The following is a 27,013-nucleotide window of genomic DNA, read 5'->3' on the forward strand; positions in this document are numbered from 1 at the left end:
TCACACTCATTCTTTCGGAGCGTCACAATGGTTATATGCAAAGATTAGTTTAGAAATGTAATTTCAGTTTTTATGGTATTATTTATGCCCTCATGTGATAAGTAGTGGTTGTTCATAGCATGATAGCTTGATATTATGATAAATGAAGCTTTGGTATGCTAGTTTGATTACCTAAAGGAATTTCAGCTAGAGTACATGAATTCCAGATGAGGGTTTCCAATTGTGGTAGTAATCTGTCCTATTTTTGCACTGTATGTTTGACCTTGAGAGAGACTGAATCGGCCCTTGCTCAAAACATGAAACTTGTAGATACATGAGTTAACTAGTTACCTGCAAAATTCAAATTGATTGGAGTACTGTAGCCTGTGAAATAACTAAAATACCCTTGACTGCCCATAACCCCTGTTTCATGGACAGTTCCATTTTTCTTTAAGATTTCGGTTTTTGACCCTGAAAATGTATGATTTGGCCCTGGAGGTCTTCATAAGAAATGTTGGGATATGTCTTAGTTTCGTAACGCCATAAGATTCGTTTCAACCTGATAAGTGTAGTTTCAATTGTGATTAAAATGCCAAAAGGTGATAGGAACTTGCTGATTTTAGACTTTCTTTTGCTTGACATGATTATTGTGATCTAGGGCTTGGACTTGAGTAAGGCAATGATATATGATGGATGGTTCATGAGTCGTGGTTGGTGAGTGATCCCCAAACTATTTGCAAAGTTACTCTTTAAACTAATTCTTGCCTTGGTTACTCGATTGCATATCATTTGTGTTTGTGTGTGTGTCATGACATGATTTGGCTCGGTTGAGTTCTTGGGAAATCTTGTACTTGGAACCAACATCTCCACCCTGTTCACCTAGACCACAATGGCTCTCTATTACTGTTGGATTGTTAATTGATCTGTTTGAGCATTGGACTTCTGAGTACAAGGGTTTCACTGGCTCACTAGAGCAACATACATACATTTGAACACTGATTCATATCATCATTTACATGCACTATTGTGAAGTTTATTTGATTTCTGGATTTTACTGGACACCCGTTGAGCTTCTAGCTCATCCCAAAAATATTTTATTTCCTCTCCACAAGGCTCGAGGCGAAGGAAGGGCTTGTAGTACTTATTCATGTGATTGGATGGGTTACCTCATGTATAGTTTGAATTCGGACTCCTCTTGTGTAATAGTTAGGATTGTTTGAATGTTTAGACTTGAACGGATGTATGTATATGTTCCACTCCTGGAAATTTGTTTTGCTTCGTTTTGGGAACTAGTTTCTGCCTCGCTTATGATATGTAATTCTTGGATAATTGCATGTAATATTTGAAAAATATCTTGTAATTTATTTGAGAACTGTAGTGAGTGACTGAGTCCCGGCGAGAATTGGGCAGGCGGCCCATCGAACCCTTTGGTTCGCCTTAGGGGGAGGTGGGGCTGTCACAGCCAAACTCTTAGGTTTTGAGCTCATGAAAGAGTTGTACAAAAATGACTTGGATTTTTCGAATGCCTATGAGAATTGTGGGAAGGCTAACTTTGAAAAGTTCTATATGCGTGATGGGTTCTTATTTTATCTAACTAAGTTATGCATTCCCTGAGGCTCTATACGTGACTTATTTGCTCATGAGTCACATAGTGGTGGCTTAATGGGACACTTTGGTGTCACCAAGACATTAGCCGTGCTACAGGAACACTTCTACTGGCCATACATGCGCAGGGACGTGGAGAGGATTGTTGGACGATGTGGGGTATGCCACAAGGCTAAGTCACGAGTCAACCCAAACGGTTTGTATACTCCCTTACCCATACCTAACCAATCTTAGGTTGACATCTCAATGGATTTTGTGCTTGGTTTACCACGTTCTAAACGTGGACATGATTCTATATTCGTTGTAGTAGATAGGTTTTCCAAAATGGCTCATTTCGATGCATGTCATTAAACTGATGATGCCTTGCATATTGCTGATTTATTCTTTAAAAAAATCGTTCGTTTGCATGGCCATATCTAGGACTATAGTGTCTGAAAGAGATGTTAAATTTTTGAGCTATTTCGAGAAATCCTTATGGGGTAGGTTAGGAACCAAACTGCTGTTTTCTACTTCAAGTCATCCACAAACGGATGGACAAATTGAGGTAGTCAATAGGACCTTATCGACACTCTTACGTGCAATTATCAAGAAAAATCTTAAGACATGGGAGGAGTGTCTACCTCATGTTGAGTTTGCATACAATAGGACTGTGCATAGTGCTACACAATTTTCACCTTTTAAAGTTGTATATGGTTTTAACCCATAACCCCCCTAGACTTGTTGCCATTACCTTCTTCTGAGCATGTGAACTTAGATGGCAAGAGGAAAGCTGAATTCGTGAGAGCGTTGCACGAGAAAGTCCGCACCAACATCGAAAGGAAGACCGCCCAATATGTCCAACAAGTTAACAAACATAGGCGCAAGCTTGTCTTCGAATCTGGAGATTGGGTTTGGTTACACTTGCGCAAGGAAAGATTTTCAAAATAACAACAAAGCAAGCTGTCACCAAGAGGAGATAGGCCTTTTCAAGTCATTGAGCGCATCAACGACAATGTATGCTGCTTAGATCTACCTGGTGAGTGTAATGTAAGTGCTACATTCAATGTTGCTGATCTAAATCCATTTCTTGCAGGGGACGAGCACGATTTGAGAGCAAATTCTTCTCAAGAGGAGGGGAATGATGCGAATGACCAAACTGCCTATGGTGTTCAAATAGATCCTGTGAAGGTGCCACAAGATCTAATGGCACGTGCATGAGCGAAGAGGTTCAAAAAGTCACTTCAAGCTTAAGAGAAACCAAGCATTGAAGGAATTGATATAGAGAATCCTTGCAAAACTACCAAAATGCTGCTTAAAGTTGAAGGTGCAAGTGATCAAGCTTTGGTTGACGATTGGGCTTAGATTAATGAGCTCATGTTGAGCCTAGGGGCTGGTCATGTAGGCCTTAGTTTATTAATGCTTTAGTTCGTTAATTAGTTAGTAGTTAATGGGTTAGTTCGGCCAAAAGAAAGCCCAAGTGTTGGCCGAAATTCCTTTGCTAAGTTTCCAAACTTTATTAGGTTTAGACAAGTCTATAAATAGCCAAGTTGATGTTATATTTAGTTTTGAGATTTAATAAAAGAAATTCCAGAATTTTGTCTTCCATTGAAGCAAATTCCTTTAGCTTGTGAAAGCTAAGTTGAACATCCTAGAGTTGACCCTAGGTTGTGTCTTGACTTATCAATCAAGCTCACACACTTGATTGTGGCATCCTCTACCTTTGAATCCGTCCTTGAGTGGTCCATGTTTGGGTTCAACTCCATCAATCTTGCAACGTGTCCTCTAAGGTCTAAGGGTAGCTTCCGCGTGTCGTCTTCTTGATTCCTATGGATCAAGAATCACATCACAAGTGTATGAGGACCAAATGAAAATACAACATGAATGTGAGAAAGTTGAGGAGTGGAAAAAAATCGAAAAACATGAAAGAAAAGAAAGGAAAAGATCCATGCAAAATGAGAGGGAAAAGGCAAAAAACGGGACGGATCATGAGGTAAAACAAGAGGGAAAAATATTGTTGAGTGCAAAAGCCAAAGATGTGAGGAGAGGGCTACTTGGAGGCCGAACCATGCTCTTATTTTTCACCAAGAAAGTTTCGAATGACACTAACATCTTTGACTCTTCATTGCCTAGTTCTTTTACTAAGCTTCTGCGGGACTGAGGATGTTTTTCTAGATGACGTGCCGAGTGGATTGCCACCCATAAGGGGTATTGAACACCAAATAGACGTCATACCTGGAGCACCCCTGCCTAACCAACCTATCTATAGAAGCAACCCCGAGGAGACCAAGGAGATTCAAAGGCAAGTAGAGGAGCTTTTAGGCAAATGATGGGCACGAGAGTGTAGACACAAAATTTTGAATTAATGCTTTGTGTTTAGATGATTTGCGTTTTAGTTCATTATGTGTTTGTCTAGCCCTTTTAGGTTTTATTTTATTTTAGTTTTATTCCCTTTTTAGTTTTTAGTTGTTTTTGTAGTTTTTATTTTGTAAGTTTAGCGTAGAATTTTTAGAGAAAAAGAAAAAAAAAAGGAAAAGTGAAAAATGAAAAAAGGGGAAAAAGAAAATCATGAAAAAGAGGAGAAAAGGAAAATTGTTCACAAAAATACGTTCAAATTCAATCTTTTGGCATTTCGGTTTATTTTTGTTAATTTATTTTTGAAAAAATGGAAAATGATGAAAAATGGAAAAATAAAAGAAAAGGTCGAAAATGGTAATTTTGTTATTTTTAGTTTGTTTATTTTGATTAAAATTGTTGTTTTGTTATTATTTAGTTTTATTTAGTTTACTATTATTTTTGTTAAATCATTAATTTTTTTTTTAAAAAAAAAAAAAAAAGAAAAAAAAAGAGAGAAGCCAAAAGCTGCATTTTTGCCGCAGCTTGCAAATGAAAGTTGCGGGAGGTCCTGGGGGAAATTTTTGGCTGAAGAGGCCAGGTGTCTAGGACACCTGGAGGGGGGATGAATCTAGAAGGAGGGGGGCTAGGTTTTTGAGCTAACGGAGAGAGAGTCGGTGGGCTAGAGAGAAAGAGATCAGGGGGGACGGTTGGAAGATAGAGGGGGAGAGTAAGAACGGCAAAAAGAAAAACTGAGAGCGGAGAGATTGAGAGTGGGGACAGCGAGAGAAAAACTGAAAGAGGGAGCTGGGGCAGGCCCTTGGCTGCAAATTTGGACGGAGGTTGCTGGGTTTTTTAGGGTTGAAGGGCACCATATAAAAGGCTAAGAAACAGAGCAGCCGCAGGGGAGAGGATGGACGGCAAAAAAGGGAAGAGAGCAGCCGCAAGAGAGGAGGAAAAAACGGCAAAGGAAAAAATCAGAAGACGGAGGTGACGAAAAAAGAGCGAGTATGTCGGCTGAGGAAAAAACTGGAAAAAGAAACTAGAGAGCTGGGTTTTGATCAAGGAAAAGGAGAGGTTTTTGACGGTTGAGAGATTAGAGAGAGGGGAGAGAATATCTGTCGGACAAAGTGAGAAAGATAAGAAGAACGACCGAGACAGATTAGAAGGAAAAACGCAGCTGAAGGAGCAGAAACCAGACTCAAGCTTCAGGTGGCGGCCCGTCAATCTCAGAAGAGCATCCCGCAGTTTTCCACCAGCGGTTTGATTTGTATCTGAACCGGCTCATCTTACCAGAGGTAATCTCTGGATTCTTCTCCGCCATACAAGTTCGGTCTTTAAAACAGATTGTTTTGCTCTTTCTTTTTGCTCTCAGAAGTTGTGGGTTCTTTCCTTGTTGTTTTATTTCCGTTTTCGCTGGTATAATCTTGCATTATAATTGTAGCATCAGACCGATTTGGCGTTGGAAGGGGGGGTTATATGAGGTGTTGATTTGATTCGAAAAGATTACAGCTCTGGTAGTTTTGTTGTGCCGCAAACTTGTTGCTGAATCCTTTTGCATAAAGTTCTGCTTCCAGATTTGCATGCCTGTTTCGGATTGGGTTGGGTCAAAGGTTAGCATGAATGTAGGTCATTACTGGTGCACTTTGAGTCTGAAAGTTTGTTGGAAACTTGTGATATGATATTGCTGAAAATTCAAGTTGCAGCATTCTCTTTGTTTTTTTTTCCTGCAATTGACCACCAAGTTTTGGCCATTCCATTTGCGGGTTGATCTTATGTGGACAGAGGGGTTGAATGAATGAAAATGGGTTTCATGATTGGGTTTAAAACATTTGAATTATGCCCAAACACTTGCTGGAAAAAGCACTTCAGTTTTGCCGAACCATGTTGAATGATTTTTCCAGATTTGCTATGCTAGATTTTGCTAAGCTCCTTGCTCATTTAAATGTCTGGGTCATGTGTCTTAGTGTTTAGTTCGAGTTTTGGTGGTTTGGTTTAGAAGTTTTGATTAAACTCTGGTGTTAGATCTGAAGTATGCGTGAGGAAGCAAGGTTGCAATAGTTTTTCTGGTTGTAGAAAGCTTCATGAAGTTTTTTAGAAAGTCGCATGATCTCATTCTGTGTTTTGCTTGTTGGGATGTCAAGATTGTATGGTGTGTTGTTTAGCTTGAAATTTGGATGATTGAATGTTAGCTCTAAGTCTGGTGATCGAAAATGGAACAAGATGCGGCAGTTCTAGCTTGTTTTAGATGCAGAATGCTATTTCACGTTACTTTGCATGAACTTGCATGTAAATGATTTTCAGAAATTGCACTTTGACCCCTCAAGTCTCCCCTTATCTCACTATGACCCAACCAATCGAATAATATCTTCAATTTGGTCCTTGATTGCCTCAATTTTTCAACTCCAATTGATTGTTTTGCTTCAATCAGCTACCATGCTTTGTCAATTGCACTTAAGTCATGACTTTGGGAGCTTTACGATCAAGTGAGCTTTGTTTTTGCATTTTTCTTAATTAAAGTGGTACCTTGACCTCTTTATTGTTTTGAAGCCATTTTTCCTTCATTTGCTTACCATTGCGATGAGGTATAACTTTCTTTTACCTTTTATTTGTCTCTCTTATGTGATCCAACGTGTTATGTGAATATTGCATGTCTAAATTCGCTTTCCTTGCCTTTCTTTAGTTCCTTTATTTCATTTACTCTTGCTTTTTGTCAAGTTATTCTTTTATGGGGTATGTGTACACCTCTTGGCTTGTAATAGTTAGGGATTCAATTATTTTATTCCCTTTCCCCCTTTTAGATCGTAGTAGGATCTCCCTAATATAATAGATAGGGCTTGGAGGAGCATTCAATGAAGACCTATCAAAGACGTGTGCCTAGCTAGCAAATGTAATAGTTAGGGTTTTAATCATTTGTCTTGCATGCTTACGTGCTACGTGTTAATTTGCTTTATTAGGGCCTTGCATCTAGTCGAGCATGCTAAGTGTTATGTGCTATGTGTTTATGAGTGTTTGGCATGTCTACTCGCTTTCCATAGTCTGAATGAATGTGATGGATGAATGTACGTTTCCACTAGTCCAACGCTAGTCGGAATTTATAGAATGGGCTAATCCAACGCTAGACCCTTAGGGATTTCCCCTCGTTAGCACATATTTGCATGTTCATTACATGTCATGCATTCTTTTTAGTTTTATCATTTTGCATGCCCCTCGAACCCCTTTTCCCTCCATTTTTAGGATTTTTGCATTTCATGCTAGTTATAGGGTTCATTTGCTTGAGAGTCCCCTTAAATATGGGATATAGACGAGTGTGGCTTTTTCTAAGCCTTAGCACGCTTGTATCCTCTCTATCAAAGGGCAAATTGAGTCACGATTTAGGTCTCCCCGTACCCATTATGCATGAATTCCCTAGGTTCATGCATCCACTCTATCATTACACTTTCATTTTCTCCCCTCATTTGCACACGTACACCTTTATCCCTTCACTTGCACACGAACACTTTTTCTCTCATTTGCACACGTACACCTTTTTATCCCTTCACTTACACACAAACACTTTTATCATCACTTGCACACATGTACTTCATATTATCATTTCACACACCGCACCTTGCCCACTCACGTGCACATTTTCACTTACATATTATTGTCTTTTATTACTTTTTTTCAAACTCATGTCTTCACATTGCATACATGCATTCCCTTCATTTGCATCCCACTTGCATTATTTGTGACTTCTTCAAAGGATCGTTATTGGGCTTCACAATTAATGTGATTGGCACCACTCAACCTTTGAAGGGAAATTTCCCCCAATACCCCTAGGTTTAGGTTTTGCATTCATGTAGCACATCCAAATGTAATAAATTCTTTGGTTAAAACAAGAAAATCTTTGATTAAATCAATGCAACTGGCCTTGGCTAGGTCGAAGGGGTGCCTTGGATTTTTATCCTTGCCTTCCCCTTCGTCAAATGCGACTCCCGAATCTTTTTCTTTGTTTGCGTGGACTAGGAGTCGTTCAAAAGGGTTTCTTACTTTTTTCCTTAAAAAAAATTCACTTTTTGGGTGACTTGGTACACCCTAACTCTATACCAAGTGGCGACTCCATTTTTCATATAAAAAACCCTTTCTGAACTATTTTTCTTGGGTCAAATCGTCGCATTTTCAAAAGTCCCATTTAGACCCATTTTTCTTTTAAATCACGATTCATTTTCCAATCACAAAATCCATTTTCAAACCATTCATTTTTATTTATCAAAAAATGGGGCGCGACAGTTGGCGACTCCACTGGGGACATTCGAGAGTCCGAGCAAATTTGATTTAATCAATCTTTTTCTTCTTTTAAACCTTTTTATTTATTACATTGGATGTTTAGGGTTGCATTTTTCCCTTTTCTAAGATTTTTGCATTTCGCGTATCAACTCACTTCCTCACACGTTCGCCTACGATTGTTTTGATGAATGGATGTTTGTATGTGATTCCGCGCTTTGCATTGCATTTGGGAGGGGATTCTACCTTTGAGCCTCGCGTTGGTTCTTGATCCCTCCCCTCCAAACGAGCACTAGCATACGCGCATACGCTTTAATTATTTTTACCCCTCATTTATTTTTCTTTTAGTGGCTTGTCACGCCACTCCACCCTATTAGGATTTTAGGCGACCCACTTGGACATGTGATCGTATCACGACGTGTGCGTAGCATGATCCGAGGGGTCACTCGATCTTCCGCTTTAAACTTTAGGTTGATGACCTATTAGTTTTTAGTCGAAGGTTGAGGATTTTTTTTAGATTCGCCCAGACGGGTAGCCGTAACACGACGTGTGCGTAGCAACGTCTGGGGAATCGCTCGAGCCACCGACAAGGAACCTTGGGAGTGATGACCCTTGGTTTCCAAGTCTGAAGGCTTGGGGACCTGAGCTTGTTGAGTCTAGATGCATTAGTGAACCCCAACCTCATGCATCCATTTTAGAATTGCCTAGGGTAGAGTCGACCTTACCCTATTAGGGACACCATGCACGAGGGGAAGGATCCCACCCTCTTTCCTTATTTCTTTGTTGTTTTTGTATCATCTAATTGTCCAACGTGTTATGTGATTATGTGTTGAACTAACGTTTCCTTGTTTCTTATCTTTTGCATTCACAAACGTTAGGAAATAAGAGGTCTGGCATGACCTCCTTTTAGGACCTACCCTTGTAGATAGGCTATTGCACGTTTGAAAATTGTGGTACATTTTGTTCATAAATTAATAATGCCATACCATTTTAGGCCTACCCTGGCAAATAAAGGGTTCCTTAGGTCACGTTTCATTTCGAATTGCATATTTACATCGCTTTAATAACTGGCATCATGCATTAAACCCTAGAAAGGGAATGCCATTTAGGGGATCCCGTGTTAGGAATAAACCACCTTGTGTCTCGGATACTTAATCCAACGAGACTTGCACGTTTACATTTTGTACCATCCAAAGGGGGAGTGCACAAGGTAATGTAGGATCCGATCATTTTCATAGAGCGGTCTTTGGAATATGAGCGTCTAATAATCACTTTTTGGCCATTTTATCAAACTTGGTAAAAATCCCTGGCGTAAAGGACATTAATTTGAAGAAATTCACAAATGATTCCTCCTTTTTGAGACGATAAATAAACTGAGGCCAAATCGTGATTTTAGAAGGCTCATAGACTAATTTTTTTGAAACCACTAATGGCCGAACGATTCAATCGATCCATTTTGTCAATTCCTAATCAATTTTGAATAAATCAATTCATTTGACCAATTTACCCTTTTTAGGGTCATTCGGTCAATTTTTTGAATAAATCAATTTCATTCAATTCATTTGACCAATTTACCCTTTTAGGGTGATTTGGTCGATTTTTGCATAAATCATCAATCTCCATTTTATTCATTGGACCAATTTACTCATTTCTTAGGTCAATTCAATCAATTTTGAATAAGTCATCCGATTTCATTTGACTAGTTTACCCTTTTTAGGGTGATTTAGTCAATTTTGAATCAATCATTCGATCCATTGGACCGATTTGCCTAGTTTTAGGGCGAGTTGGTCAAATCATCATTTCACTCGATCTGTTTGATCAATTGACTTCATTTGATTAGTTTAATTCATTCTTAGGGTTATCCATTCAATTTTGAATAAATGCATTTGACCATTTTACCCTTTTGAAGGCGATTCGGTCGATTTTTGAAAAATCATCCATTCATTTGACCAATTTACCCTCTTTAGGGTCACCTGGTCAATTTTGAAAAATCATCCATTCATTTGACCAATTTACCCTTTTTAGGGTCATTTGACCAATTTACCCTCTTTAGGGTCACCTGGTCGATTTTGAATAAATCGTCAATTCATTTGACCAATTTACCCTTTTTAGGGTCATTTGACCAATTTACCCTTTTTAGGGTCATCTGGTCGATTTTTGAATAAATCTTCATTTCGTTTCATTTGGCCAATTCACCCATTTTTAGGGCAATCTAGTCGATTTTCTGAATAAATCACCAATTTTTCCATTCTTAGGGCGATCTTATCGATTTCGAGTAAATCATTAATTTCGTCCGATTCATTTGACCAGTTTACCCTTTTAGGGCGATCCGGTCAATTTTGAATAAATTCTCGATTTCATTTGACCAAATCCCTTTTTTAGAATGATTCGGTCAATTTTGAGTAAGTTTTTAAATTTCACTCAATTCATTTGACCCGATTCCCTTTTTAGGGTAATGCGGTCGATTTTAAATAAAATTGTCAATTTCGTTCAACCCATTTGACCGAGTAGGGTTTCAATGACGAATTTCAATTTGGAAACCTAGTCGGTTTTGAGAAAACCATTCATTGCATCCAGACATTTGATCAGTTGGAATTTTGACCCGCGCTTCACTGAGAAAATTTTATCAAGGAATTCCAATCTCTTCGATAGGAAGTTCGTCAAGGTCAAACCCATGCGTTTTTGCAAATATCGATCAAAAGTGATCAATCCCTTCGGACGAGATCCTCTTTTTGACAAAGTGTCTTTCGTCTCTCCAATTGACCAAATTCTTCAAAAATTACTCCTCACTCAATGAGTTGATCGGATCCATCAGGTATGGTATAGTGCCTACCCTAGAGGATCGCATTTTCATGCTAGGCCTACCTTTGGCACAAAAAGGGTTCCCCCATAGGACATGCATACCGATTTTGCAGTTTTGCCTACTAACTTTGGGTATTTTTCTTTTGTTTTCCCCCTCCCCTGCATTCATAAAAATGTTTCAATAAGACGAAAATATTCTTCTATATCTGATGCTAATTTTAATCCCATAAAGTTTGAAGATTACAAGTATTATTTGATTCTTGGGCAGATCCTACAATGGAAACGTGAAAGATCCATCTGAAAGTTCTAGACTAAGAGCTTCTAAGAGATTTCATAATTGTTTTTCAAAGAAGACTCTGTATATTGGATTTGTTAATACATTCTTGTTCCCAAAAGAGGCAGAAATGTGTGTATGGGGAGTTCTTAGAAGTTTTTCTCTTCTCATCTGTATTATAATTGAATGAGCATTTTGTTTCAAACTCTTTCAGCAATAAAATTTTTGGACAATTATTGTTCTTTTTGCTCATTGGAAATTTCATGATGAATTTTAAGAAAATAAGACTAAATTGAGATTTCCTCAACCTCCAGTCTGAAAATTCACAAGTGTATGCTTTCTAAAATTCTTGCGTACACTAGATTGGTGATCCGAGCTATCCAATAAGAGTGCTCAAAGTTAAAAGAAGTCACTCAAAAGACCAATGAGATACCTTTTTTCCTTTTACTATACAATTCATATTTTGCCCACTCCTATTGACCCCAAAATAAAATCAGTCACATTGATTGATAAATTGCAAATTGGGGCAATCTTTGCTTGGAAAAATGTCCATAGCGTCTAATTAGATTCAATTCACCTCTCAATGAAGGCAAAAATGTGCATTATTCTTGTTTGTTTTGAGAATTTGGAATGATACTTTAAGTATTCGTTTCTCTACCTATACACATTTTATCATTTGCTCTCCCGTTTGAGCCTTTAAGAGAATAATTTCGTTTCAAATAAGAGTCTTAAAGCTCACTACCCTACATTGGAAAATTTTCACATATCAAAAGGGAGTGGATTTTCAATGAGCATTGCGTTACTCTGATTGTCATGAGGTGTAAGAATGATACTTTGGCCATCATTTTTACGACCTAAACACCATTTATCCCTTGCATCCTCATTTGAGCCAAAAAAATTGGTGGTTCTTTTCGAGTGCACATATGATCGCACCCCACATTGGGGAAGGAGATTGGGGAATTTTGAAAAAGAAAAAAAGAAAAAAAAGGGAGAAAAGCAAAAATAAAGAGGGAATCACGAATTGGAGAAATTTCCACTTGGGTTTCAATTTTTGAGAAAAAAAAGAAGAAAAGAAAAGGAAGAGTTTTGTCCGCACGGACCGCCTATGTTTCACAAATATGGATGAACAAGGGTCTCCCTCAGTCAATTAATTCAGATACATGTAAAAAATTTTCGCATTGACGAAAGTTTCCTTTCAGAGTTAATGTAAGGAACGGAATAAAAGTCAGGCCCTCTTCTTTTCCAATCGAACATTCTATCCCTAGTTGTCCCTTTTGAGCCTTCAGAATAAAATACTTCGTTTGGCGACCCCTGAGAATCGCAAACCCCACACTGGGGTAACTTTGAGATTGAAAAAGGAATAAAAGTCCCAAAGGGCGAAAAGTGCTAAAGCAACAAAAGCAAAAGAAGAAAAAAGAAAAGAGAACCTCAGTTCAAAAATAAACTGGGGCAAATTTTGTGAAAGTTCAAAAATGGCAAAAAAGCCAAAGGAAAATCAATCAAAAGAAAATGAAAGAGAAAAGCCTCAATTGAGCATAAACCCTGGGGCAAATTCTGATTTAGCCCTAAAATAGGGTTGGCGCAGCAATGCGATCTCAGATTATTCAAACCACTTTTGAAATCCGCTTTCAAGCCTTAACTTTTCTAAGCACCCCACCAGACCCCATTACAAAAGCTGAAAAGTCCTGACTTCTGTTCTTTGCAATGGCCTTGTCAAGAAAATTTCTGATGCCGGAAAATTTTAGCTGTATTTTTGAATTGTTTGGGTATGGGGTTGACACTACTCACCATGTGAAAACCCACCAAGTTGAGGGAAAGGGAAAAGAGGCAAAAAGCAAAGTAAGAAAAGTAAATGCAAGAAAAGCAGAAAATTCGATGTTGAAATCCCTGGTAAATGATGAGAAGAATACAAACAAATTCTGAGATCTTTGAGTTCAGAATAGGGGCAGTTTTGGAAAAATGCGATCTTCAGTGCAATGTCCTTGAAAGACTTATCCTTCAGCTATCGTTTCAAGCCACATTACAAGCTAACAAAGTCCATCGTTGACTTATTCCTTCATGACAATCCAAAGTAAGGATCATGCTCATAAGAAATTCATCAAATCATTTGTGATCATAAGGGTATAACCCTTTTTCACGGGTTTAGCTATCGCTTCTATCCATTTTTGTTGCAAGCCTATAAAGCTTATACGTTGACTAAGTTTTCTTAAGAAATAAGAGTGACAAACTCTTTGCTTTCACTAAGATGTGACATTGAATGGATTACATACAATTGGGAGCACAATAACAAGACAAATCTTGACTTCTCATTTTCCTTAGCCACCCCAAAATCAGAAATAACACCCACTCGGTTGGTCCTGAAAGATTGAGCCAACAGGAAATGGTGACTCATTACCCAAAGCATCGGTGCTAAAATAAGGAAAGAATCACTTGTAATTTGGTATTATTTCAAGAAATTCATCATGAGATTTCCTTGTAGGAAACATAGTTCTTACAGTGTTCAAATAAATGGAAAGTCATCCGAACAAGCTTTTTCCATTAAATGGGCCCACATTGGGGCAAATTTTTATTCATGGGATTTCACAGAATAAGCCCACACTGGGGCAAAATTTTTATAGTTCATTTGAGGATTTCGTCCAAGAATCAAATAATGCATTTTTCAAATCAAACACGCTGTTTCTTTTCATGAAATTCAAGTGCATGTCATATTTTGGTAAGCCCCTGTGCAGGTATTCATAGTTGAAATCGACGAACAAGCACCTGGTGATGTGAAAGGCCAACGCCGAAGAAAGAAAAGAAAGAAGGGAAAAAGGGCCCTACACTGAGGGCAAATTATTTTGAAAAAGATTCTCTCGAAAATTCAAAATTCAAAAATCAAAAATCAAGTTCAAATTCTTGTTTCTTGGAAAATCAAATTTCTTGTTTCTTGCCAAACCAAATTCAATTTCTTGACCAATTGGGTGGCAGGACTGGGTCTTATCCCACTGGCCATTCACAAATATCACATTGGGCCTGGATTTCGTGCCGCCAACCTTCCAAAAATCAAGTTGGGCCTGGACTTCGAGCCGCCAACCTTCCAAAAATCACGTCGGGCCTGGACTTTGTGCCGCCGACATTCTATTGAGTCTGAAATTTGTGCCGCCAGTGCAACCAAGGCAGGCTTGGGTGTAATCCCACTGATCAATTCATCATACTGGGGCAAATTATTTTGGGAAGTTTTTCAAAAAAAAAAAAAAAAAAAATCAAAAATCAAAAATCAAAAAATCAAAAACTCAATCAAAAAATCAAAAAAACAAAAAAAAAATCAGAAAAAAATAGAAAAAATCAGAAAAAAAATCAAAAATCAAAAAATCAAAAAATCAAAAAAACAAAAAAAAAATCAGAAAAAAATAGAAAAAAATCAGAAAAAAATCAAAAATCAAAAATCAAAAATCAAAAATCAAATCAAGTTTCATCACGGCAGGATTGGGTTTAATCCCACTGTCCGATTGTCAGAGCATTTTCGGGTCAGTCCCACGATCAAAAGCATATTCGGGTCAGTCCCTCGATCAAAAGTATTTTCGGGTCAGTCCCACGATTCAAAGCTCATTCGGGTCAGTCCCACGATTGAAAGTTCATTCGGGTCAGTCCCATGATTCAAAGATCATTCGGGTCAGTCCCGTTTAAATTCTGTTCGGGTCAGTCCCGTTTTAAATTCTTGTTCGGGTCAGTCCCGTTTCAAATTCTTGTTCGGGTCAGTCCCGTTTTAAATTCTTGTTCGGGTCAGTCCCGTTTTAAATTCTTGTTCGGGTCAGTCCCGTTTTAAATTCTTGTTCGGGTCAGTACCGTTTAAATTCCTGTTCGGGTCAGTCCCGTTTTAAATTCTTATTCGGGTCAGTCCCGTTTTAAATTCTTGTTCGGGTCAGTCCCGTTTAAATTCCTGTTCGGGTCAGTCCCGTTTAAATTCTGTTCGGGTCAGTCCCGTTTTAATTCCTGTTCGGGTCAGTCCCGTTTAAATTCTGTTCGGGTCAGTCCCGTTTAAAGTCCCGTTTAAATTCTGTTCGGGTCAGTCCCGTTTAATTTCTGTTCGGGTCAGTCCCGTTTAAATTCCTGTTCGGGTCAGTCCCGTTTAAATTCTGTTCGGGTCAGTCCCGTTTTAATTCTGGTTCGGGTCAGTCCCGTTTAAATGTCTGTTCGGGTCAGTCCCGTTTAAATTCTGTTCGGGTCAGTCCCGTTTAAATTCTGTTCGGGTCAGTCCCGTTTAATTCCTGTTCGGGCCAGTCCCATTTTTTATTTTTGTTCAGGCCGGTCCCGCATTTAATTTCCTGATCTAAATCAATTACACTTTAAGTTTTGTCAAGAGGGGTCAGTCCCCATTTCTAAAAACGTCCACCGTTCATGACGTTCGCCACCAGATAAAGCAGGTAGGTATTTGGTGTCTACTTCTTTGTCTCAAGTTTTTTCAAAACTCAGACAAAGAGGGGCAAACTGTAGACACCAAATTTTGAATTAATGCTTTGTGTTTAGATGATTTGCGTTTTAGTTCATTATGTGTTTGTCTAGCCCTTTTAGGTTTTATTTTATTTTAGTTTTATTCCCTTTTTAGTTTTTAGTTGTTTTTGTAGTTTTTATTTTGTAAGTTTAGCGTAGAATTTTTAGAGAAAAAGAAAAAAAAAGGAAAAGTGAAAAATGAAAAAAGGGGAAAAAGAAAATCATGAAAAAGAGGAAAAAAGGAAAATTGTTCACAAAAATACGTTCAAATTCAATCTTTTGGCATTTCGGTTTATTTTTGTTAATTTATTTTTGAAAAAATGGAAAATGATGAAAAATGGAAAAATAAAAGAAAAGGTCGAAAATGGTAATTTTGTTATTTTTAGTTTGTTTATTTTGATTAAAATTGTTGTTTTGTTATTATTTAGTTTTATTTAGTTTACTATTATTTTTGTTAAATCATTAAATTTTTTTTTAAAAAAAAAAAAAAGAAAAAAAAAGAGAGAAGCCAAAAGCTGCATTTTTGCCGCAGCTTGCAAATGAAAGTTGCAGGAGGTCCTGGGGGAAATTTTTGGCTGAAGAGGCCAGGTGTCTAGGACACCTGGAGGGGGGATGAATCTAGAAGGAGGGGGGCTAGGTTTTTGAGCTAACGGAGAGAGAGTCGGTGGGCTAGAGAGAAAGAGATCAGGGGGGACGGTTGGAAGATAGAGGGGGAGAGTAAGAACGGCAAAAAGAAAAACTGAGAGCGGAGAGATTGAGAGTGGGGACAGCGAGAGAAAAACTGAAAGAGGGAGCTGGGGCAGGCCCTTGGCTGCAAATTTGGACGGAGGTTGCTGGGTTTTTTAGGGTTGAAGGGCACCATATAAAAGGCTAAGAAACAGAGCAGCCGCAGGGGAGAGGATGGACGGCAAAAAAGGGAAGAGAGCAGCCGCAAGAGAGGAGGAAAAAACGGCAAAGGAAAAAATCAGAAGACGGAGGTGACGAAAAAAGAGCGAGTATGTCGGCTGAGGAAAAAACTGGAAAAAGAAACTAGAGAGCTGGGTTTTGATCAAGGAAAAGGAGAGGTTTTTGACGGTTGAGAGATTAGAGAGAGGGGAGAGAATATCTGTCGGACAAAGTGAGAAAGATAAGAAGAACGACCGAGACAGATTAGAAGGAAAAACGCAGCTGAAGGAGCAGAAACCAGACTCAAGCTTCAGGTGGCGGCCCGTCAATCTCAGAAGAGCATCCCGCAGTTTTCCACCAGCGGTTTGATTTGTATCTGAACCGGCTCATCTTACCAGAGGTAATCTCTGGATTCTTCTCCGCCATACAAGTTCGGTCTTTAAAACAGATTGTTTTGCTCTTTCTTTTTGCTCTCAGAAGTTGTGGGTTCTTTCCTTGTTGTTTTATTTCCGTTTTCGCTGGTATAATCTTGCATTATAATTGTAGCATCAGACCGATTTGGCGTTGGAAGGGGGGGTTATATGAGGTGTTGATTTGATTCGAAAAGATTACAGCTCTGGTAGTTTTGTTGTGCCGCAAACTTGTTGCTGAATCCTTTTGCATAAAGTTCTGCTTCCAGATTTGCATGCCTGTTTCGGATTGGGTTGGGTCAAAGGTTAGCATGAATGTAGGTCATTACTGGTGCACTTTGAGTCTGAAAGTTTGTTGGAAACTTGTGATATGATATTGCTGAAAATTCAAGTTGCAGCATTCTCTTTGTTTTTTTTTCCTGCAATTGACCACCAAGTTTTGGCCATTCCATTTGCGGGTTGATCTTATGTGGACAGAGGGGTTGAATGAATGAAAATGGGTTTCATGATTGGGTTTAAAACATTTGAATTATGCCCAAACACTTGCTGGAAAAAGCACTTCAGTTTTGCCGAACCATGTTGAATGATTTTTCCAGATTTGCTATGCTAGATTTTGCTAAGCTCCTTGCTCATTTAAATGTCTGGGTCATGTGTCTTAGTGTTTAGTTCGAGTTTTGGTGGTTTGGTTTAGAAGTTTTGATTAAACTCTGGTGTTAGATCTGAAGTATGCGTGAGGAAGCAAGGTTGCAATAGTTTTTCTGGTTGTAGAAAGCTTCATGAAGTTTTTTAGAAAGTCGCATGATCTCATTCTGTGTTTTGCTTGTTGGGATGTCAAGATTGTATGGTGTGTTGTTTAGCTTGAAATTTGGATGATTGAATGTTAGCTCTAAGTCTGGTGATCGAAAATGGAACAAGATGCGGCAGTTCTAGCTTGTTTTAGATGCAGAATGCTATTTCACGTTACTTTGCATGAACTTGCATGTAAATGATTTTCAGAAATTGCACTTTGACCCCTCAAGTCTCCCCTTGTCTCACTATGACCCAACCAATCGAATAATGTCTTCAATTTGGTCCTTGATTGCTTCAATTTTTCAACTCCAATTGATTGTTTTGCTTCAATCAGCTACCATGCTTTGTCAATTGCACTTAAGTCATGACTTTGGGAGCTTTACGATCAAGTGAGCTTTGTTTTTGCATTTTTCTTAATTAAAGTGGTACCTTGACCTCTTTATTGTTTTGAAGACATTTTTCCTTCATTTGCTTACCATTGCGATGAGGTATAACTTTCTTTTACCTTTTATTTGTCTCTCTTATGTGATCCAACGTGTTATGTGAATATTGCATGTCTAAATTCGCTTTCCTTGCCTTTCTTTAGTTCCTTTATTTCATTTACTCTTGCTTTTTGTCAAGTTATTCTTTTATGGGGTATGTGTACACCTATTGGCTTGTAATAGTTAGGGATTCAATTATTTTATTCCCTTTCCCCCTTTTAGATCGTAGTAGGATCTCCCTAATATAATAGATAGGGCTTGGAGGAGCATTCAATGAAGACCTATCAAAGACGTGTGCCTAGCTAGCAAATGTAATAGTTAGGGTTTTAATCATTTGTCTTGCATGCTTACGTGCTACGTGTTAATTTGCTTTATTAGGGCCTTGCATCTAGTCGAGCATGCTAAGTGTTATGTGCTATGTGTTTATGAGTGTTTGGCATGTCTACTCGCTTTCCATAGTCTGAATGAATGTGATGGATGAATGTACGTTTCCACTAGTCCAACGCTAGTCGGAATTTATAGAATGGGCTAGTCCAACGCTAGACCCTTAGGGATTTCCCCTCGTTAGCACATATTTGCATGTTCATTACATGTCATTCATTCTTTTTAGTTTTATCATTTTGCATGCCCCTCGAACCCCTTTTCCCTCCATTTTTAGGATTTTTGCATTTCATGCTAGTTATAGGGTTCATTTGCTTGAGAGTCCCCTTAAATATGGGATATAGACGAGTGTGGCTTTTTCTAAGCCTTAGCACGCTTGTATCCTCTCTATCAAAGGGCAAATTGAGTCACGATTTAGGTCTCCCCGTACCCATTATGCATGAATTCCCTAGGTTCATGCATCCACTCTATCATTACACTTTCATTTTCTCCCCTCATTTGCACACGTACACCTTTATCCCTTCACTTGCACACGAACACTTTTTCTCTCATTTGCACACGTACACCTTTTTATCCCTTCACTTACACACAAACACTTTTATCATCACTTGCACACATGTACTTCATATTATCATTTCACACACCGCACCTTGCCCACTCACGTGCACATTTTCACTTACATATTATTGCCTTTTATTACTTTTTTTCAAACTCATGTCTTCACATTGCATACATGCATTCCCTTCATTTGCATCCCACTTGCATTATTTGTGACTTCTTCAAAGGATCGTTATTGGGCTTCACAATTAATGTGATTGGCACCACTCAACCTTTGAAGGGAAATTTCCCCCAATACCCCTAGGTTTAGGTTTTGCATTCATGTAGCACATCCAAATGTAATAAATTCTTTGGTTAAAACAAGAAAATCTTTGATTAAATCAATGCAACTGGCCTTGGCTAGGTCGAAGGGGTGCCTTGGATTTTTATCCTTGCCTTCCCCTTCGTCAAATGCGACTCCCGAATCTTTTTCTTTGTTTGCGTGGACTAGGAGTCGTTCAAAAGGGTTTCTTACTTTTTTCCTTAAAAAAAATTCACTTTTTGGGTGACTTGGTACACCCTAACTCTATACCAAGTGGCGACTCCATTTTTCATATAAAAAACCCTTTCTGAACTATTTTTCTTGGGTCAAATCGTCGCATTTTCAAAAGTCCCATTTAGACCCATTTTTCTTTTAAATCACGATTCATTTTCCAATCACAAAATCCATTTTCAAACCATTCATTTTTATTTATCAAAAAATGGGGCGCGACAGAGAGAGTTTAACCCCTTGTGCTGTTCTAGTTATCCTAGTACCAAAGAAGGATGGGTATTGAAGGATGTTCACAGACTGCCGAGTTATCAATACCATAACGGTAATGTATCGCCATCCCATTCCTCGACTAGATGACATGTTAGATGAATTACATGGGATAGTTATATTGTGATGCCCCCACTTTTCCCTAAGGCAAACCAAAGGGTATCCGCGAAACGCCTGCCCAACTCTCGCCAGGACTCACTATAATCCATAATTCAAAAGTTTGAAATACTTCAAATAACTTTAATACATAATTAAAGTACTCCAAAATATCTCACACTTACAATTAGTTAGCTTTCAAGCTTAAATACAACCCAACGGAATATGTACTATAGTCATCCGCTATAATACAACTTAAAGTCTTAAAAAAAACAATCTAGTACTATTCACGAGCACTCTTGGTCTCGAACCCTGTTAAGAAAAACAAAAACGTGGGATGAGCTACACAACCCAGTGAGGTTTCAAGACACTCTAGCAGTTCTAGCAAGCCAAGTAATTTGACCATACCATATATATGGTTCAAGGTTACATATTAGCACATTAACATGAGACAGTTATCATGTACGAATAATTTGAGCATATCACAAGTATGACTTAGGATCGCACGTTGGCACATTAGTATGAAACAGTTATCATTATGTAAAATAAATACACATTGAAGGATACGATGTTCCAGTGGAACCATTTCGGTCAACTGTACCTTATAACTTCAGAACCCCTCGGTTTGTCTGGCCATCACCTTATCCCTCTAGTGGTAGTACTCGAGTATACCGAAACGGTGGCCCAGGGTTTCAACCTACCCGACCGAGTTCAGTCCTGGCTCGAGCAGATTGGTAACCAAGAGCAGGGCCCAGTTCAACTTAGAGCTTACAACATGCACAAGTAATCAAATAAATCGGTGAACGGTAAAAATTTATCATTTTAGTAGGTCGAGTGAGATAAAGTACATGCTCTCCTTAACATGGTAGATAATTTTATATGAACATATAATTTACGGTAATCAAGTAGTCAGGTAATCAAGTAAGCAAGTAATCACGTAAGTAGGTAATCAAGTAGGTTGGTAAACGGTAAGTAATTATGGTTAACGGTTTACGGTAAGTAATTATGGTTAATTGGCAGCTATTTGCCCTTTTAATAGGCCGCCATTGGCGATTTTTCACTTTTACCACTTAAGAGTTGAGGAGCTTCACTCCAATCGACTTATGCAGCCATAGCATAATCAATCATTGAAACATTTCACTTAACAAATCCCTTAAAGCAATTCACTTCAAATAATTCAAGTACACTTCACGTAAAAATGCATTTCAAATATTTCATTTCGGGCAATTCAAGTATACCTTACTTAAATGAGACCGAGTGCAGTAAACACTTAACACGTAATGACCATGGCATAATCATGTCATAAACTATTCAAATTACCTACTCCTATATGGAACACTCACCAATCAAAATAAGTGAATAAAGAAAGTCGTCAATGATCCACTTCGGGATTTTCTTCGAGACCTTCTTGATCGCCTGAAGAAAAGTGATCAATAATCACCCTCACAATTTCACAAATTCCTTATCAAACAAGAAAGAATGTATACTTGCTTTAGAATTCAAGTTAATGTCTTCATAAGGGTTTTATTTTATTGAAAATTAAGATTCGAAAGTGTGGATTTTAAAGTTACTGAGGAAACTCATATCCTCTACGAAATTGGGTCCAAAATGATAGATTAATATCAAGATAAGAAGTCAAGTTTCCAAAATTTCATTTTCTAAGAAATCGGCAAATTTCGGCTTTGTGCGTCAAACTTAGAAAAATCATATCTTGCACTCAGTAGGTCGAAAAATGGAAAATATTATACTTTGGAATCTTGTTTCAAAGTACTAAAAATTCCTAGAAAACACTTTTCTAAGATTCAATTCGGACATCAATCATTTTTCAGCTCAAGGATGCTGATCTGAACAGGCAAGACAGTTTTAGTCATGTTTTTCGGCAACCTTTGGAAATTCGGCAAAATTCACAAGAAGTGAACTGGCCACCGAAATTTGTACCTCAATTAGAATTCCAATCAAGGTTTAAAACACAACAACCAAACTAAAATCAGAGTTTTGAGTGTCAAAATATAGCAACTCAAAGTTGGTCGCAATTTATAAACTGTTCTGTCATTTTCCGGGTTTGAAAGGCTATTTTTGAAGTATCATTTGACCATCGATTTGGCATTGGAAATACACCAAACTTGATACACTGAGTCTGCCACGTGTGAACAACATTTCTATCAAGTTTCATGCAAAATCTCCTTCGGAAAGGCAGTTAACAACACGACTGAAGTTTGTGAAATTTTCAAAGAAATCTGCCAACTCAAGCTTCTCTTTCCTTTTCAAACACTTTGTATCATGAAATCAGTCCAATTTGGTTCATTTGTAAAACCAGTGTTCTAGAAACATTTGATAAGTACTTGAAAAACAATGAACATCAAGAATTTCAAAACAAAACCTCCTACATCAAGCTAAACCTGTTGGCCAGCATGAAGGAAGGGATTTTTCCAGATTTCTGACTTTATCACATTTTAAAATCAGGCCATAACTCACTTTCTACAAATCCAAAATTGAAAAATTTGATACCGTTGGAAACTACTTTCAAAGTACTAGAAGTTCCAAGAAAACACTTTTCCATAATTCCAATTGGAAGGCATTCAAAATTTGACTCAAAGTGGCTGTTTTGAAATGCCAAGACAGATTTGGGTTGATTTTCGGCAAAATTTGAAAATTTGGCAAAATTCATACAATGCGAACTAGCCTCTGAAATTTGGAACTCAAATAGAATTACAATCAAAGTTTTCAACTCAACAAGTGGAAAATGAATTGAGATTTTGAGCACCAAGATATGGTAGCTCAAAGTTGCTGCAAAAGTGAAATTGTTAAGCAAATCCCAGGTTTAAATCACGTACTTCGGGACTTTGTTTGAGCTTCGAAATGGACTCAAAATAGCACCAAATTTGGCATGATTATACTACCATATAAGGCCTATTCTTCTGTCAAATTTCATAGAGAAATATGTACGGAAAGTCGGTTAAAAAATCATTAAAACTCAAGAACTCCCAAGACAAAACTGCCTTGGTGTTCCGTTTTCCGTTTTCAAAACGTTTGGCCAACAAAATGTCTCAAACAAATCCATTTGTGTAGATAATGTCTAAGAAACATCTAAAATACATTTTGTAGGTGGTTAACACCAAGAATTTCGAAACAACAAGTCCCAATCAAAATTTAGGCATCCAACTAGCCAAAAGAAGGTTTCAAATCATTGAGTCAGTTTCGGATTTTGGCCACAACTCACTCAATTCAACTTGGAATCGAGCGTGGTCTATGGCGTTGAAAACTAGATTCATAAATCTATAATTTCTTAGAAGAAATTTTCAAAATCTGTCCACAGCTAGCTCATATTTGAGCATCAATTCACTGCTCAAAACAGAGCTCCCAGTGTAGATGCGAAACAGGACAGTCATGTTCAAACGATTCGTATGGACTACTCAGGTGGAATCAGAATGTACATTTTATACCATTGGAAATCTGGGAATGTCTAGTTTCCAGTTCCACAAATGGCACTCGATTTCGACATCGGAACAAAAAGTTATAGTCGTTTGAAAAACACTCCCAGAGCAGTTACGGGAAAATTTTCAGTTTTGCTAGACTTCCGAAATCTCCACATTTGGCCAACCAAATCACTAAATTTTTTTATGAAAATTTGTACACAACCTATATTACACATATACATTAGAAACAAGTCATTAGAACCACAAAAAATTGCTCTAAGGGCCACGGCATGTACAGGGGCAGAAATGGAAAAATTCTCCCCTTCACTTCCTTTGAGCTTTCCTTCAACAATACAACCTATTTCCACTAGATTAAACACTAATCCAACATTAATAACTCAAAACACAAAAAATCAGTCCATCAAGCCATAGTGGGAGTTCATAGAGCCCACACACCAATTTCTAACATAAATAAAGCTACCCTTAAGAAGATATGAACTTATAAGTGCTATATTACGTTCATAAATCAAGATTCAAGGGGTTGATCGTCATTACCTCCTTAGATGATTAAGATCAGAAATTTTTGGTCACCTTAAGCCCAAGAAAAATAGTGAAAATGAAGCTTCCTTCCAAGCTCAAGTGAATCTCCAAGTGATTTTGTGGTTAGTTGCAAAGTGGAAGATGATTTGGAGCAAGAATGAGCAAGATGGATGAAGAGCTTTCTTCTCTTCTTTTCTTTCTTGTGGCTGGTCAGCTGATTCAAGGTAAGAGAGAGGAGGGTTTTGATCAAAATGAAGCTTCCAAGAGAAGCTTTAATGTGTGGCTACAATTCGTTCAAAAGTCAACCCTCTCCTGCGAGCCACGATTTGTTCAAAAGTCAACCCTCTCCTGCGCGCGTACGTGCGCGTTTCGTGCTCGATTCCTCTCGAGTTTGTTTCACTTGTGGACTATACCTCTAATGCACTTTCATTCATATTATTATTATTCACTCTTAATGGTCTAAAAACAAAGGTCTAAAGTCCCTCAATTAAATCGCACGTGTAAAAACACATACTCCCGATTTTTTGCGCGTTAAAATAGAATTTTCAAGAAATTCTTATAACGATAGTATCACTATCTAATAATTGAACACTTAAACATAAAAATACCTATTTCCAAGACTAATGAACAAGTCTCTAATTTTTCCAAGTTTATTGTATTCTCGAATCGATTATTAACTCCAATCGCGTATTCACTATTCTCACTTAACGGCTTTCAAAAATTAAATTTCGAAACGAGTCATTTTAAAAATATAAGTGAGTCATAGTTCCATGAAATTGGGTCTAAAAAGATTGAAATAAAATATTCAGAGCAAACGGACAATTAAATATTTAATTAAGCTAGTAATAGGAGTTTAAAATAGATAAATTTGCGAGTCCTCACATATATTCATGAAAATTGATCTAAAATTTGGGTATCATCAAATTAGAATTAAGGAGGGGGACGAGTGGAAAACTGCATTTAAGACTAAGTATGGGTTATACGAGTGGTTAGTCATGCCTTTCAACCTTACTAATGCACCAAGTACCTTTATGCGTTTAATGAATCATGTTTTGTGTAAGTACTTAGGCACATTTGTAGTAGTATATTTTGATGATATTTCAATTTATAGCACAAGTCTAGAAGAGCATTTGCAACATGTTAAGTTTGTGTTAGAAGTACTTCGAAAGGAACGCCTATATGCTAACCTAAAGAAATTGATGAGAACATGAAAATTTGGATTCCTTTCAAGTCCAAGAAAATTCATTTTACAAGTCTTAACATTCCAATGATGGTTGATGGTGTAATTGGGCTCGAGAATCATTGAAGATCCAACCCCGTATCATGCTTATTTCTTGTTATCATTTATTTAATTGAGGTTTCAACAATGTTAGTTGTTAATTAGAGTTAATTTGAGAGTTAAGTAAGTTGTTTGAATTAGAGAATAAAGGCTAAGATCATGTTGACCATAGTTAAGCTAATTTGAGCGGTCCTTGATTGTCTAGAATCCATCCATTTTATTCATAAACTAATCAAGATAGATCCTTCCGTTGCCTGATCGATTAATGATGAGAACATGAAGATTTGGATTCCTTTCAAGTCCAAGAAAATTCATTTTACAAGTCTTTACATTCCAATGATGGTTAATGGTGTAATTGGGCTCAAGAATCATTGAAGATCCAACCCCGTGTCATGCTTATTTTTTGTTATCATTTATTTAATTGAGTTTTCAGTAATGTTAGTTGTTAATTACAATTAATTTGAGAGTTAAGTAAGTTGTTTGAATTAGGGAATAAAGGCTAAGGTCATGTTGATCATAGTTAAGCCAATTTGAGTTAGTTAGTTTCCTATTCTAGTTGAATTAGAGTTTCAGAAAAGTAGTTAATTGCTTCCAAATTTGTTTAGGAAGTTGTGTCAAGTTTGGAAGTCAAGTCAAATAAGGAAACTTGTATTATTTCCAATTTAGATTAGGGTTTTGAGTCTTGTAAGGCTATAAATAGCCAAACTTATGATATTTTCAAGGGAAAGACAATTATGAATAAAAATTGAGAGTTTTCTCTTGTTCCTTGGGGAGCGTCCCTTGATGCAAAGTGAGTTGAATCTCCTTTGTTCAAGTTTTGGCTTATTAATTCAAGACCATGTTGAATTGTGGCGCCATTCTACCATTTTAAACAATCTCGAGTTGTTCTTGATTGGTTTAGAATCCATCTTTTGTACCCATAACTTGATCAAAATAGATCCTTCCGCTGCCTGATCAATTCAATTTCTTCTCGAGCCATCCTTGGAGAATCGGATTCGTATCATCTGGTATTAGAGTTTTGGCTCTTGATTCAGGTTAATATCCTTTTCTTTTCTTTTTTTCTATTTATTTGTCTATCAAAACCCTAGCTGCCTTTTGATTTAAAAAGAAAAAAAAATTGATTCTTGTTTTTTTTTTTTTATCACTTGAGTCTAATCTACCCCCTTGATTGATCGAGGTTGGAATTTCATCGTGTGATTGCGTTTTTGAAAACAGGTTTTTCAAGGGTTTAACTCCCATTAAATTTCTTCCAAGTGAAGTCGTAACCTTGTGTCAAGTCGCCAAAAGCAACCAAAAAAAATGGGGATACTGTTCACGGGAGGTACTGTTCATCGGCATTGTTCACTACTGTAGCAGTACTGTTCATCCGCCACTACTGTAGCATACTGTTCATCCGGAAAATTTTTTTTTTCTTTACCTTGTGTTTGTTTCTCGTTGTTCTTGCTTCTTGTAGTTGGCTTGGTAATTTCTTGAAGTTCATAGATTGCATAGTGGGTTATTGAAAAAAATCTTGATACTTTGAAAATCCTAAAAGTCATCTTCTTGAATCTTGAAGTGTGGCTACCTTGTTTAGTTTCCAAACCTTGATTAGTTTCCAAATATTGATTGGTTTCCAAATCTTGATTGATTTCCAATCAAAGACCCATTCCCATATTTTAGCCACTATCTCTCC

The 27,013-nt window shown here is 37.6% G+C and overlaps 2 long non-coding RNA genes across 2 annotated transcripts; both read left to right on the forward strand.

Annotated features, from left to right (window-relative positions):
- The first annotated feature begins 4,460 nt into the window (after positions 1–4,460).
- LOC140035337 (uncharacterized) lies at positions 4,461–5,602 on the forward strand. The gene is made up of 2 exons (XR_011839464.1): positions 4,461–5,192; positions 5,345–5,602. It is a non-coding gene; the product is annotated as an uncharacterized lncRNA (long non-coding RNA).
- A 10,756-nt stretch (positions 5,603–16,358) lies between these two features.
- On the forward strand, positions 16,359–17,401 carry LOC140035942 (uncharacterized). The gene is made up of 2 exons (XR_011839836.1): positions 16,359–16,991; positions 17,144–17,401. It is a non-coding gene; the product is annotated as an uncharacterized lncRNA (long non-coding RNA).
- Positions 17,402–27,013: the final 9,612 nt, after the last annotated feature.

This window comes from Coffea arabica, chromosome 2c, assembly GCF_036785885.1.
Source record: "Coffea arabica cultivar ET-39 chromosome 2c, Coffea Arabica ET-39 HiFi, whole genome shotgun sequence".
NCBI lineage: Eukaryota > Viridiplantae > Streptophyta > Magnoliopsida > Gentianales > Rubiaceae > Coffea > Coffea arabica.